At 46.3% G+C, this 13,240-nt stretch overlaps 1 protein-coding gene across 6 annotated transcripts in view; it reads right to left on the bottom strand.

Annotated features, from left to right (window-relative positions):
• Positions 1-13,240, bottom strand: part of RNLS (renalase, FAD dependent amine oxidase) — a 327,133-nt gene that overhangs the window by 40,948 nt on the left and 272,945 nt on the right. The window lies entirely within an intron of this gene.

Below are 13,240 nucleotides of genomic sequence, written 5' to 3'. Positions count from 1 at the left end.
GTGCTGTCAGGGGGCCACCGAAGGTGCACTGCATTCGCATCAGGGAGGACTGTGTGCACAGATTCTTACACAGTCCGCCTTATCATTGGTGGAAATTGATGGGCAACTGGCTAGGGTGACAGAATGGGCGTGGCTCACAATCTTCATGTAGTGTGTTGAACAGATACTACGTCAGGGGGGTGACAAACTGGGAACATGGCAGGCTCAGCCCCAGTGCCAGTTAATCCCGGGACCTACTTTGCAGATGGTCAGGTTGGGAGGCGTCTAGCTGGGAAGAAGAATTCAGGCACAGGATGAGTAGGAAAGGCAGAACTTGACTCTAAGGCTGATGGGAGAATCTCAGATGGATTCCTGTGCCGCCATTTGTAAAAACTATACTTCTTGACTTCCTGGAGGAAGGACGTTTTACTACATGTCTCAGTCTATGATGTTGAAGTATGGATTTCCACAGTCTGGAGTGGAAGATTATACACCAATCCGTTCCCGCGGACAGCTTCAGGAGAGTGAGGTTGGAAAAAGAAAGGAGCAAGTGATGAATTTCAAAAACAGGCCTAAACTGTTTGGTTTGTTGCAGCAAACACTTATTTTATACCTAAGAAATATCAATACAATAATTGAATCACACGTGCATAAACACAGTCCTCCTCCTGACAGAAATTTCAACGGAGGAAGGGTCAGGAAACCAGAACTGACTAGGCAAATTCTTTGACCTCATCTCTGAGGAATCACGCTATTTCTGGGAGAATAAAATGCACCAATAGGCACAGATAGGACTTTGAGAAGTTGAAAGGAGTCTGCAGTGCAAAAATGTTACTGCCGTCGTTCATGGTAAGACGTAAAGGGTAATTTATAAATCTTGCTGAATGGCTGTGATTTTAATGGTAATTCCTGGAAGAGAGTCTTTTGCTCATACATTTTCAGAGGACTTGGGACACTGAAGATAAAGGTTTAAGATTATGCATTTAGGGTTCTAGTTAATAAAATCTCATTTGACTTTTGGAAAGAACCGTCTTTTAAAGTCCATTTTGAACCCTGACCCCACCACTCACTTGTTGTGAGAACTCTGGGAAAACTAGTTAATTTCCCTGAGCCTCCATGGCTATAAACAGAGGATGTCGTAATGCCTTCCTCCTCGGGCTATAGTGAGAAATACATAATATGATAAATGTTCACTGTCGAACCCTTCTATGCATGGAAATCATGGCCACTCACTTCACTGGGAGGTCTCTAAGCAAAGCGCAATTTTTATCGGATGAGCACAAACGTTCGTTCTTTTGTGCCAATGGACACACCGACGTAATGGGGAAACAATAAACTCAAATCTGCAAGGTGAATTAAGGCAATGGTTAGGAACAAATCCCAGGCCTAAGATCCGGCCATTAGGTCGTAATGGAAACCATCCGACGAAATTCTGTAGATGTTCTCTTGCCTTAGGAGTGTTTGGGCTTGTAACGTCTGGATGTCCGAAAAGACAGGCTCACCTTCTCACCCGAGACCCAGGGATCCTTGGCACAAAGATCATGAGGAAGTGGGGGAAGAAGAGTGGAGGCTATGGAGCTGTGCTTCTGATAAGCGCACATCCCTCAAGCTAAAGAGCATTTTGGACACCCCAGTTTCTCCCGGACGTTCATCCTGTGGACTTTGTTCGTTTTCTAATTCTAAACACAAAGCTAACAGTAGACAATGTCCTCACATAATGGTTCCTTCCTACTTAAGCACTAAAGTATGGTGTGGGACGTACCACATTAATCATCAGCTACGAAAGGACTGGTGTGGAAAAGTACCCGGGAGTGGGCTGAGAACACCTAGCTGGGAATCACATCGGCGGGTCTCACCTTGCGACCAGTTGGTAAAGTGAAGGTACGAAGACAGAGGAAAGAGGGGTTGCTAAAGACCCCCACCTCTAGCTGAGTGAGCAAAATGATCCCCATTTCCAACTTGGCAGAAGCCATCACATCAATATATTTATAGGACATTAATTATAATTTTAATTGGGGCTGGAAAAAGGGGGTAGTTGCACAAATGAAAAGGAAATATATTAGCTACCATCACCGCGGGGAGTAACCTCCAGTGCCGAGCCTAACACCCTTCCTCAACTTAAATGGGCTTTAAGGATATGTGCTTATGGGTGCCAAGGCTTTTCAAAAGAAAGTCCTACTTGGAAACAGTTTACACGACTGTCCCTGGGAACCAGGTGAATGAATTATGGCCTACCTGCACAACAGTCTCCACCTGTAAACTGAGTAAGGAAAATCTCTATACCTGTATTTATAGCTACCAACCGAGTACATTCTGAAATGAAAACCCAGCTACCTCACTGTGTGTGGCGTATGCTAATTTTTCCCCAGGGGTATGAAGAATAAAACCAGAGGCATGGAATGTATACAGGACGAGGCAGAAATTTAAGTTGGAATTTTCAGAAGAGCGAGATTGATCGGGGCCGAGAGGAGGGGTTACTAAATATCTAACCGCACCCGAATCCTTGGCTCCGAGGTTAAAAGAACACATCCTCTGTGCCCGTTTCACGTCATAATTCCTCGACCAACAAATCACTCAAAAGAACAGGAACTGGGAAGATGAGCGAACTTGGGTTGGTTCCCTTGGGTATTGCAGGCATTTCCTCATGACACCATTCTGATTTTTTCTTTCATCCAAGATCAGCAGATCGGCAGGTGTTAGTGAGGGCTGGCTTAAGATTTCTCTTCGCCAAATGCCTATCATTTGGGCAACTGTGCTAAGGGCTTTATAAACATGAGCTCCTGCAAGGATAGAACCCACGCAGTAGCTCTATGAAGGTAGCTGTTATTTGCCCATTTTCCAGATGATAAAACTAAGACTCCAAGAGGTGAAATGATGTGACCGTGATCATGGAACAAGGCAGAGTTTGGACTGGAACTCATTTGGCTTTATAATGACTGACTGATATTAATGGTAATTCCTGTAAGAGAGTCCTTTGCTCATATCTTAGCTCATACTAACCCGACTTCCTGGAGAGCACTGTGCTTTTCAGGCCTCTATGGAAGGGTCCTCGGGCTGATTTAGACAAACAGCAGTGCTTTCCTTAGCCTTGAATTTGTATTCCCTTCATCTGACCTAATTTCAGTACTTTACCAATCCACTGATACCACCAGAAAAGAGAATTGTCTTTTTGTTTTGTTTTGTTTTGTTTTTCCTCTTTAAAACGAAAATCTCTGGGGCGCCTGGGTGGCTCATTCGGTTGAGGGTCTGACTTTGGCGCAGGTCATGATCTCACAGTTCATGAGCTCGAGCCCCGCATTGGACTCACTGCGGTCAGGGCAGAGCCCGCTTAGGGTCCTCTCTCTCTAGCCCCTCCCATGCTCACGCTCTCTCTCTCTCTCTCTCTCTCTCTCTCTCTCTCTCAAAAATAGACAAACATTAAAAACACATAAATAAAAATGAACATTTCTTTAAGGAAGTCAGAGCAGACCTTAAGGGCATCGTGCTGAGATAAGTCAGATGGACAAAGACAAATAGTATATGATATCACTTACGTCAGACACAAGCGTTTGTGCTTGACATTAATGAAAGATACTACGTTTGCTTAGCAGAAAGTAAGAAAGAACTTTGAATGACTTTAAAAAGCCTTACTCCAAAACAAAGACACCAACAGCACATTCTTTATTGCTTTCTAGGAAAAAATACTGTATGCGTATGTGCTTGCCGAGAGCAATCGCCAACAGCTCAGATAGAATTAGGGAACGGATAATTCGGAGGATACCGGAAGGAGTCAGAGAAGAATTTGCCTAGATATGCTGCAGTAGTGAACATGAAATTCAGTGATTTAAGACAACAGAGATTTATTTCTCACCCCTACTATACGTCCAACGTGGGTCAGCAGAGGTGAGGGAAGCTTCACCACCGGCTGACATTGCCTGCTCAGGACCAGGCTGTAGGGTCCACCCGAGCAGGGGAAAGGGTACCTGCTGTCAGATGATGATATACGGAGGTGATGGAGAGCGCTTCTGCTTAAATTTCATTGGTCAAAGCGAGTCACGTGGCCACGGCTAACTTGAGAGCAAGAAATCTTGGTGAACCCTGGTAATGTGTACCCCTACTGTGCTTTCCCCTTAGGCTTATTGTAGAGATTAAATGTTAATTGTGATTGTTACCATTTTTTTTTTTTTTTTTGCAGTATTCGCTAAGAGGCGAGGCATTAGATGATTACAAAAATGAGCAGCATCGGACGTCTGACTTTGGTCAGTTCGGAGTTTAATGGAAGGAACAAAATTAAACCAAGAGCCCAAACACAATGGGGTAAGCATCCCACCCCCAGACAGCTGTGCACTGAGAAAAGAGAATAGGGATCGGAGGAATCCCTTCCGGATGGGCAGGTGGGGCATGAGGGGTCCTCATGGGAAGCTTCCCTGTGAAGGTCATGCTTCGGAGTTTTGACAGATGAGGGATCTCAGATGGTGGGCAATAAGAAAGGCCACCCAGACGGAGATAAGAGCCTGTAGAAAGGCTCAGATCCGGGAGAACTGTCCTGGCCTGAACGTTTGTGTCCCCCTCCCCACATGCATGTATTGGAATCGAATCCTCAGTGGGATGATTTTTGGAGGTAGGGGGCCTTTGGGAGGTACTTGGGTCATGAATGGGATCGGTGCCCTTCTAAGATGGGTCCAGAGAGCTCTGCTCTTGCCACCGCATGAGGAAACAACAAGGAGCCAGCAGTTTGCAACCTGGAAGAGGCTTTCGGCAGACCCCAACGATGCAGGCACCCTGCTCTCAGACTGTCTGCCTCCAGAACTGTGGGGAATACAGTCTGTTCCGTTTGTGTGTAAGACACCCGTGCGTGGTATCGTTAGAGTGCCCGAGCTAAGACAAGAGTGCACAGTAAGTATTTTCTTGGAAATCTAAAGACCAAGAGTTCATACTGAGGATCTGTGGGAGGTGATCTGTAGGCAGAGCCCAGACCAAGGGAGACCTTGTATGTCTATGTCATAGACAGCAGTTCTTTTTAAAGTGGATTTTTATTTATTTTGAGGGAGAGATAGAGAGCCATCAGGAGAGGGGCAGAGAGAGAGGGAGAGAGAATCTCGGGCAGGTTCCGCACTGTCCGCGCAGAGCCAACCTGGGGCTTGAACTGACGAACTGTGAGGTCATGACCCGAGCTGGAATGAAGAGTCAGACACTTAACCACCGGAGCCACCCAGGCGCCCCGACAGATTTTGTTTTTAATTGCAGGATTACTGGTGTTGTGCACATAGTCTGTGTTAGCCACGGAACAGCATGGTGCAGCGCAGAGCCCTCTATCCGAGTCCCTTCGGTGTTCAATTAGTTGTCAACTGAAGGGTGCTCATTAGCTCTGTGACCTTTGATATCTCAGGGTCCCACGACCCTCATCGGTAAATGAAAGGTTTGAGGCAGGTAAATTTTGAAGTTCTTTCAAACACTGAAGTTGAAGGACTATGACTCAGATATGCAGTCTCCAGGGTGCCTCAGCCCCAGGAAGACGGCCAGGCCAGTTGACCAGATAATCTTACACACACACACACACACACACACACACACACACACGGTTTCAGCACACCTTTCTGGTACAGGCAATTCAATAATAACTACAAAAAGTATAACATTTAGGAGAAGCATTTAGATTTAGGCCTTGCCAAGCTTATTCTTTGGGCTTCAAAATCTGCACTCCATGGCGGGGGGTGAGGGGGTGGGGGGAAAGTATTTCCTATCATGAAATCACACATTTTCAAGGCCTTCTATATCTCAGAATTGCTGATTTGAATTACACTGTGGTTCCTGCACTATTCACAGGTGCCAAAAAAGGATTCTGACCCGAGGATTCAGTCTGTGGCTAACAGCACATCTAGCATTGATCCTTGATACTTGTCAAGACATTGTAATTATCACACTTTATTCTGGGCCCTATGAAGTCTTCTCGGGTTCTTGTCTGATTTGCCGTGGCTGCTTGAAGCGCTGTGGGGCTTTGGTGAAGAATGCACATTTCAGAGACAAACTGTTTAATTTCTCAGGGCCCCCGTTGCCTCCTCTGAGAAGGGAGAACGATACAAAGTTTTTTAATAGGCAGCCAGACCCTGTCAGAATGGCTAAAAGTAACAACTCAGGCAACAGCAGCCGTTGGCGAGGATGTGGAGAAAGGGGAACCCTTTTGCACTGTTTGTGGGAATGCAAACTGGTGCAGCCACTTTGGAAAACAGTGGGGACGTTCCTCAAAACATTAAAAATAGAACGACGCCAGCACCCAGCAATTGCACTACTAGGCATTTATCCAAAGGATATAAAAAGGCTTATTCCAAGGGGCACATGCACCCCCACGTTTATAGAAGCACTATCAACAATAGCCCAAGTATGGAAAGAGCCCAAATGTCCATCGATGGATGAAAGGATAAAGAAAATGTGGTATATATATATATATATATATATATATATATATATATATAACATGAGGGAAGGATGAACATGAGGGAAGGAAAGCAAAAATAATATAAAAACAGGGAGGAAGAAAAAACATAAGAGACTCTTAAATACAGAGAACTGAGGGTTGCCAGCGGGGTGTTGGGTGGGGGGGACAGGCTAAATGGACAAGGGGCAACAACACTCGTTGGGATGACCACTGGGTGTTATATGTAGGGGGTGAATCACTGGATTCTACTCCTGAAATCCTTATTGCACTAGATGCTAACTAACTTGGATATAAATTAAAAAATAAATAAATGAAAGAAAAAAAATCGGCAGAGTGAAAAAAGCTTAAAACCTCAGAGCAATGCCTGATGCACACGATAATGTTAGCTATAGTGACTATTAAGAAGTTGGGTTGAGGAACACGAAGAGAATTTGAGTTCGAGCAGGTGGAGTAGGAGTCGGGTGCAGAAAAATCACACGCTGGTTGGAGCGGGGGAGGGTGCGGAGCTCAACGTCTCTGAATGCCTAGAACACCTTTGTTAATCAAAGTAAATTCTAAAATCCCAAACCAGCCAGGTTTTCATATATTTGGATTTGAAGAATCGTTATTATTCTTTCTATTAACCCTGTTGGCAATTATATTATCCCAATCAAAAGTGGATTTACTGGTAAGCTAATGAAGCTTAAGTTTCAGTCCTTCCCCATTTGGGAGAACCCCTTCTAAACTTATTTTCACATGTATTTTTTTTAAAGAGAGCTTTCCACCACAAAAGGTATAAGCTTCGGCACCACTGCTCTCCCCACGCCCCCCACCCCCCCACCCCAGCTGGATCTGCCCGGATCACAGTGACTGGGTCATAGGGAAGGATGGGTAGGGTACCAGGTACGAGTCAGAATGCCTGAGTTCAGGCCTCAGCTCAGCCTTTTGCTGCCTGGGTTACTGTAAGCAAATTACTTTCACACCCTGCACAGTTAGTACTAGTGGTTATAACCGGCTGATCTTTCCCTTTTGAGAAAGAAGAGGGTCTTGGTTTGTTCGCAGGTGATCTGAGGATTCTTCAGTCGCCCCTTTAAGACTAGCGTCACACATTACTGTTCTTTGAATCCCTTTCCCTTCATCTCCCCAGCGGCTGGCGGGTCGTGCTGGAGACATTCGCATAGTAAACGTCCTGAAAATTAGAGAAATGATTGTCATTTCTGGGGTTTTCTTATATGGGGTACTCTATTGCCAGAAGATGGGCTGGTAAAACTTGGTTTGCATAGGTAAATTCTGAATGCTATTTATTTATTCATTCATTCATTCATTCATTCATTCATTTGTTCATTTATTTATTTATTTAACCAGGCTGAGGACCCAGGTATCTGTGAGTCATGAGAGCCCTTGGATAGGCAGGGAAGTCACTTCCCAGGAAAGCTCACCCTCTCTAAGCTTCCCCGCAGGCTCCCTTGAGAAGGTGAATGCTGGATTTGTAGCAGGTTTATGCACAAAGACCCATGAAGAAAGAAACACGGGGCAGTGGAAAAGAACGCTCGAGGCTGTGTCCTCCAGAGCTTTGAACCTCAAATGGTAATGTCTGGGTCACGGAGGAGGCTGCTCCCAAAATAACTCCCCTGATTTCTGGCCAAAACAGAGGACTTTTCTCCCTCTACGATTAACGCAGAATGTTGCATGCCCAGCCGTCCCAGAATACTTTGCACTCTTGGCATTTCTAATTCCATTCCTTTTTAGCGTGGTGGAATATTCTCTTTCAATCAGGCCAGCAGCCTAGAAGTTGGGGGTGAGGCTTGATCTCCCAGACAGAAAGATGCTATTCTGGTCTTACCAGGGTTTCATCATGTCACAGTTCAGACCCCAGCTTTCAAGGCAATCTTGTTTCCTTTAGACACACACGCACAGCTCCGTGACAAACGACTTCCACTTTAAGAATACCCACAATGCCATGTGTGCTGCTGGAGGAAGGTAGCTGGCCAGTGGCCAGGTGCTGCCCTGAGCAGAGCCGGGGCACAAGAGCTGGGCCGTTTCTGCCTGAGTCACTCCTTGCTCGCTTGGCTGATCTTTGCTCTGGTGCTCAAAGGGCCGGCCTGACCCAAGCTCAAGGTTGCACGTTCTGGCTCTTCCTACCTCCCGCTCCTTCTTTTCTTCTCGCACGGATGCCAGCCCTGCATCACTGTCTGGAAGCTCTCCCACCGGCATCTCACGGCCTGCTTTCCAGAACGCCAAACTGATCCACCACAAGTTCTATTTTTAATGAATTACAAATCTCACAGAGCGAAAACCCCGACAGTTTGGCAGATATTTGAGGATACGCTGCTGCAAGGCCAAGAAGCACCAGAGGAATGCTATGTTGGGTGCAGGGGTTGGGTTCCTGGAGGAAAACACGAGTGATATCTACTCCACACCTAAGTAGGAAGAGCATGTAACCGACAAACTGTAGAAATCTGAACAGTACGGTCAGACCCTCACATTTTGGCTTTGAGTACGTTTTAAAAACGATGATACCATACGCAAAGATCAATTCAAAATGCGTGAAAGACCTAAACGTGAGACCGGAAACCATCAAAATCCTACAGAAGAAAACAGGCAGCAACTTCCTGCTGCAGCAATTTCTCACTAGGCACGTCTCCAGAGGCAAGGGAAACAAAAGCAAGAACGAACTATCGGGACCTCGTCAAGAGAAAAAGCTTCTGCACAGCGAAGGAAACAATCGACAAAACTAAAAGGCAGCCGACAGAATGGGAGAAGATATTTGCAAAATGACATATCGGATAAAGGGTTAGTATCCCAAATCTATGAAGACCTTATCAAACTCATCCCCCAGCAAAACAAATAATTCAGTCAAGAAATGGGTAGAAGACAAGCATAGACACTTTTCCAAAGAAGGCATCCACATGGCAAAGACACATGAAAAGATGTTGAGCATCACTCATCATCAGGGAAAAACACATCAAAACCACGATGAGATACCACCTCACACCTGTCAGAATGGCTACAATTAACAAGTCAGGAAACAACAGATGTTGGCGAGGATGCAGACAAAGGGAAACCCTCTTGCACTGTGGTGGGAATGCAAACTGGTGCAGCCACTCCGAAAAATAGTGCGGGAGTTCCTAAAAAAATTAAAAATAGAACTACCCTACCACCCAGCGATTGCACTGCTAGGTATTTATCCAAAGGATACAAAAAATGTTTATTCAAAGGGGCACGTGCATCCCAATGTTTATAGCAGCGCTATCGACAAGAGCCAAATTATGGAAAGTGCCCAAATGCCCATCGACAGATGAATGGATTGAGAAGATATGGTATGTATACACACACACACACACACACACACACACACACACATACACACACACTGCAATACTACTTGGCAATCGAAAAGAATGAAATCTTGCTATTTGCAACAACATGGATGGAACTAGAATATATTATGGTAAGCAAAATAGAGAAGGACAAATATCATATGATTTTACTCATGTGGAATTCAAGAAACACAACAGATGAACATAGGGGAAGAGAAGGCAACACAGGATATCAACAGAGAGGGAGGCAAACCAAAAGAGACTCTTAAATACAGAGAACAAACTGAGGGCTGCTAGAGGGGAGGTGGGTGGGGGATGGGCTGACTGGGGGATGGGCGTTAAGGAGGGCACTTGGGATGAGCCCTGGGTGTCGTACGTAAGTGATGAATCACCGGGTTCTACTCCGGAGACCGATACTACACTGTACGTTAACTAACTTGAGTTTAAATATATAAATTAAAAAAAAAACGTTTTAAATTAATTCATTAGTTAATTAAGTGAATAAAAACTAAAGTCTTTTCAAAAAAAGAAAAAGAAAAAAAAGATGACCAATGATGGAAAGGAGGCCTGAGAAGAAATGGGGAAGAAAAGGGACATAGGGGCACCTGGGGGGCTCAGCTGATTAAGGGTCTGACTCTTGATTTCAGCTCAGGTCATGGTCTCATGGTTCATGAGATCGAGCCCCATGTCAGGCTCTGTGCTGAGTGTGGAGCCTGCTTGGGATTCTCTCTCTCTGTGTCTCTCTGCCCTTCCCCTGCTCGTGCTCTCTCTCTCTACCTCAAAGTAAATGAGTATTAAAAAAAAGAAGAAGAAAAGGAAATAGACAATCTGGATGTGCAGACTGGGAAGGGCATACATGATCCAGTAACCTCACAAGGGGCTCGAGGCCACACCCGCAAAGGATGAGAGTGGCCACGGCTGGACTATTCTCAGAGAAACTTGTATCTTAAACATCTTGGGAAGGACACCAAATTCTATGGGCTTACAATCCAAAGGGGAAACTTTGGTGTAAGATTTGCTCGTAAGCAGAAAACGTTCTGTGAACGGTGGGCAGTGGGATGCCTTAAGGATGACGCCATGTTTTATTAAGGGCTTTTCATAGGCTTTTAAACTTTATTTTTATTTCTCTATTAAAGCAACACTCATTACATCTCTTCTCATATCTGCCTCCAGTTCTGGGTTGGATTATCTCGGTACCTAACTCTACGCTTGAGGGTTTCTCAATGGAATCACTACTGATCAACCTTTGTTGGGCAGGAGAGTCCTGCACCTTTCAGACCATTGAACATCTGTGGCCTGTGTCCACTAAATTCCAGGTGCGTCCCCACCAACCAGTCCCTGGGACAACCAGAGAGCTTTCCATATATTTCCAGATGCCCTCCCCTACCACGTTTGGTTGAGAAAAAGAGCCCTTCTGTTCTTAGCGTCTACACAGTGCCTACCACATAATGGCTGGGCATGGCTTTGGCATTAGGCCCACTGGGGCTTAAATTCCATCTCTGCCACTTTCAAGCTAGTATGACATTAGTCACCTCAGTTTTCTTATCTGTAAAATGGAAATAAGAGTACCAATGAGACGATGTGTGGAAAGCTGTAGGTGGAGGGCCTACAGGGACCACTACAATGACTACAGTATTGTTAGTGGCCTTAACCTATAGAAACCAGAAGCAGCAGACTCTTCCTTTCCAGGAGTGGCTCCATAATCATTGCATCAACTAGAACTCGTTCTGTCACAAGTGACTTAAATAAGCGAGCTCAGGTTGGCTGAAGCCAGAGAAGAAGTTATGGATTCTAGCAGCTATCCCGTCTGTCCCCGGGGCTTAGCACGCAGTCCCCTCCAGACTCAGCGGACTCGGGATAGGAAAAGCGAGGGCATCCAAGCAAAGTCTTTGGAAGGAAAGACAGTACATGTCAGAGAGATAACTACCAAGTGTTCACTGGAGTGCAAATTGTTGGGAGTCTGCAATCACAGATGAGTGAAATTCAGGAAGGCCTATCCTCTTTGGGGAAAACGCAATATAATGCAAACTGCCGGTGAACCCGATATATCAGACTTCTTTGGACACTTTAAAAAATATTTGGTAACCGTGAGATTGAATAAAACGTTTTCATGCCCAAGACTCTAGTTTGGCATTCACAAAGGATGGACGTGAATCGACAGTTCTCTGAATAAAGAAGTATTTACGAGGGACTCCTGAGAACAGTTTCTCCGTATGTAAGTAGGATTAGTCTACTAAACTAAGGTTCCGTGCTTGAAAGCATTTTATTAGTTCTTTTTTGTCCCTCGGTTTCCTATTTTTTCACTGCTTGTTGGATGCTGTGGCAGAAAACCAAAGGGACAGTGACATTGGCCAAGTCTCAGTTGTCATTCTCGTCCAACCCCAAACCAGGGCCCAGCCTAGCTCACTCCTAGAGGGAGTGTGAGCTGGGGCAGGGGACCCAGGGTTCCCTGGGTCAGATGCACTGTTTGGATGCACTTGTCCCGCAGTGGGCCAAGGACAGAAGCCACGAACGTCTCAGGGGCGTTCCCAACAGTCACAGTGTTCCCGAACCAGGCCGCGAGGTCCTGAGAAGTCCCCCTTATCGGTGGTGGCTTCCACTGTCCTTTGAGGGGCCCCGAGGGGAACCCAGGAAGGCCTGTTTCAACCCCAAGAGTTGCTCCTCCATAAGTGGCTGGCTTGTTTACATGACGAACAGAAATTGTTTGAATTGCGTCCTAAGGCAAACTTTGAAATCGCTTACCTCACCGGACTCCTTCATGCTTCTGAAGGTGCAGGGCTGAGATGAGGCCCCTACGCCGGCTGAGGACAGAAGCCTTCCAAACTCTGAGGCCATTTTTAGATTCTGGGACCCAGATGACCTCTTTGACGAGACGGGAGAGGAGTCCGACATGACGTCTGTTCCTACATATAGAATCCCTCTCAACCTGGGTACTCCTTGCTGTGTCTGTCCCTCACAGATGCAAATTGGACCCACTGGACCCCTCCTGTGGTCAGGGTCTCCTTTCTATTCCACGGAGGGTCCCGCGTTGTCTTCGGGCCTCCCCCCACCACTTTGTTCTGCCTTTGCCTCAGTCTTCAGGTCAGGCACTTTAAGGGCAACTTAGAGGCCAAGCCTGTTTGTCAGATACGGGTCCCCTTCAGCCTCACTTGCCTGTCTTGGGCCTCAGGGGTTCCTAAACTGGAAGTGGGGACCAGGGGTCTCTCCCCTGTGTGCTGTGACACTGTCTTGAGAGGGGAGCCCGTGCACTGATCTGCTCGGTGCTCCCCCCCCGCCCCGCCCCCGCCCCGGCCCCCCGTGAGTCTGGTTCTACCCAGCATCCTCTGAGGCATCCGCGCAGTGCCCATCCTACAGCAGACACTCTGGAATGTTTGCTGATTTAACCCACCACCCGAATCTACGGGCCGGAGAGGCCCTCGTGCATTTTTTGCCAGTCGGCGAGAGACCACATTTTTGAAATACTCACGTCTCACCACTGGATGACCATCCCAGATCCCAAGCAAACACCTTTCTGGATGACCCCAGCGGAACCCCAGGAATGAGCTCA

Source organism: Acinonyx jubatus, chromosome D2, assembly GCF_027475565.1.
Source record: "Acinonyx jubatus isolate Ajub_Pintada_27869175 chromosome D2, VMU_Ajub_asm_v1.0, whole genome shotgun sequence".
NCBI classification, from domain to species: Eukaryota; Metazoa; Chordata; class Mammalia; order Carnivora; family Felidae; genus Acinonyx; species Acinonyx jubatus.
Note: the sequence above shows the minus strand (reverse complement) of the source record. Positions and strands in the feature narration are given on the sequence as shown.